The 2561-nt window shown below is 43.9% G+C and overlaps 1 non-coding gene across 1 annotated transcript; it reads right to left on the bottom strand.

Moving 5' to 3' along the window:
* Positions 1–1883: 1883 nt before the first annotated feature.
* On the bottom strand, positions 1884–1973 carry LOC137095747 (small nucleolar RNA SNORD60). Its single transcript, XR_010908900.1, has one exon. It is a non-coding gene; the product is annotated as a small nucleolar RNA SNORD60 (small nucleolar RNA).
* Between the last annotated feature and the right edge of the window lie 588 nt (positions 1974–2561).

Genomic DNA, 2561 nt, shown 5'->3' with positions numbered 1-2561 from the left:
CAGAGAGACATCAGTTTTTGCACTACTCTTGATCTGGCCCTTTTAATTTGTTGTTCATTCATTCAGTCACTTCTGACTTTTCGTGACCACGGACCAGCTCACGCCAGAGCTCCCTGTCTGCCGTCACCATCCCCAGCTCCTTCAAGGTCAAGCCCTAACAGTAATTTTGGCACAAGTAATTGGGTGGGATTGGTTTTTAATGTATTTGTGTTGTTTTGATCATTTTAAGCTTATGTTTTGAGTACTCAGTATGTTGGTGTTTTACTATTTGGAAACCGCTCTGAGCCCCCTAGGGGAGATAGAGCAATATATAAAGTTTTATTATTATTAGTTACCAAGGTTTCATAAATGCTCTATGTGCCCTTCACCTGCTGCACGGACAGCATCCAGGCAACAGCGGAGATTGTCCCAAACACCTCTAATGTGTCTTCTTCTATCGAAAGCACTGCTGTCGTGATTCTGTCCTTGAGGCCTTCCACATCGGTTGATAACAGTGGCATGAAAATGCAGTCTTTAATGTATCCCCAGAGGAAGAAATCGCAAGGCGTGACGTCTGGAGACCTGGGAGGCCAAGAGGAAAATGCCGAGTCTTGCAGCTCTGTGTGGCCAATTCATTGTTGTGGCAGTGTCTCGTTTAGAAAACGCCGGACCTGTGGGTGCCGATGCCACAGTGCTCCATCTTGTTGGAAAACAAAATCATCGGAATCATCATTAAGTTGTGGAAAGAGCCGGTGCTGCAGCATTCGGAGGTACGTTTGCCACGTTGCTGCATTCCCTTCGAAAAAGAACGGTCCGTAAACTTTTTTACGCAAAACAGCACAAAACACAAGTCACTTGGGGGGAATTGCACTCGTTTGCTACAGTTGCAGGGGAATTTTGTAATCCCCAGATGCGCATGTTGCAATGGCTAACTTCCCCGCTGAGATGAAATGTGGCTTCGCCGCTAAAAACTAGCGGATGTAAGCCATCCACATTCTGTAACATCACATCACAGAATTCCATGCGCTTCCTTTTGTCTTCTGCACGAAGGGGCCACACCAGTTGCAACTGGCACGCCCTCGCGATTGAACATTGTTGCCTCGAGATGTGCCAGACGGTCGTGTGAGAAATGGCCAGTTCCCGGCTGGCGCAGCCAGTGGACTGGAGCGGCCTTTCCAGAAAACTCTCCCAGATCCGCCTCATGTTTTTTTCTGAAGTACGTGGCCGCCCTGTGCTCTTCCCTTTACATAGAGAGCCCGTTTCCTCAAACTGTCAGTACCAGCGGCGAATGCTCTTTGGTGTTGGAGGATTGGTGCCAAACCGCCTTCGAAGGTCACGCCGTACCACCGTGACGGATCCAGTCTTGCTGAACTGCAGGACGCAAAACATCTTATGCTCCAGGCTCACCATCTTGCAAAGGCCGTTTCTATGCTGCTGTCCTTATTATCTCCCCTAAAGAAAATGGGGGCAAATACTATTAGTGCCCATCATATTGTTTTGATCTCTCAATAAGCACAAATACTAGCACAGCCATCCGCATTTGATGAGGTTAGAAGCAGAGGACCTCCATGAAAGTGGGAAGCTGAAAATTTAAAATGTGCTATGTTTTAATTTTTTTAATGTTTTCACTCAGCTTCAGCAGTCTTATAAAGCACTAATATGCCTTCAGACTTCCAATCCAATTAAGATATAATAATTAACGCATTTTACCAAAGAGAATACTTCAAGTCATCCAGTGCGACTCTAGTGCTCATAATAATTATATTTATCTATACCCCACTTTATCTCTCCCTTATTTAGATGCAGAAGCTGAGAGATTCCTAGAGAAAGCAACCAAATATGTAAACAATCACACCCACAAATGTGGAAGGTCAGTGGTAGTGTAAGAGGATTAGTCTGCCTCAAACCCTCAGCTCATGTCCATAATCAGTTCACTGCAACCACAGTGTTCAGATGAGGTGTCAGAAAATAAATGGAAGAGCTCATCACTGGCTGGGGCTTGGGAACTGACGCAATACCAGAAAGTCTGCCTCCTTTCCTATTTATGTTTACCTTTGCGAAGGCAGGTAAAGAAAAGAAAAGAAAGCAAACTATGCTGAGAGAAAAGCAAGAACTTCTCAAAAGTATTGAAAAGCAAACATGATAGTTCAATCTAGAAGTCAAACCTCATAATAATTATATTTATTATACCCCACTTAATCTCTCCCTTATTTAGATGCAGCAAGTCCAACCACACTTTAAATACACCGTTCTCTTGAAGACATGAGATGCCTTCTCGATTTCATACATGGATATGTGTGGAAGGTTCGGGCAGCTATTCTCAAATTTGAAATGAAGGGGGAAAGATAGTATGATATCATACAGGGCATTTCAAAAGGATGGACCCAACTTTAACGTGTAATATTTCACAATGGCAACATGTTACAATTAGACAAAAAACTTACAAAGGGTTTAATGAGTTATTAGGTTTTGCCAACCATTTTATAAATGCTCCATGTTCCCTCCACATGCTGCACAGACAGCATTGAGATGACAGAGGAATTCATACCAACACCTCTCAAAGGGGTCTTCTCCCACTGGAA

Source organism: Anolis sagrei, chromosome Y (assembly GCF_037176765.1).
Source record: "Anolis sagrei isolate rAnoSag1 chromosome Y, rAnoSag1.mat, whole genome shotgun sequence".
Taxonomy (NCBI): Eukaryota; Metazoa; Chordata; class Lepidosauria; order Squamata; family Dactyloidae; genus Anolis; species Anolis sagrei.
Note: the sequence above shows the minus strand (reverse complement) of the source record. Positions and strands in the feature narration are given on the sequence as shown.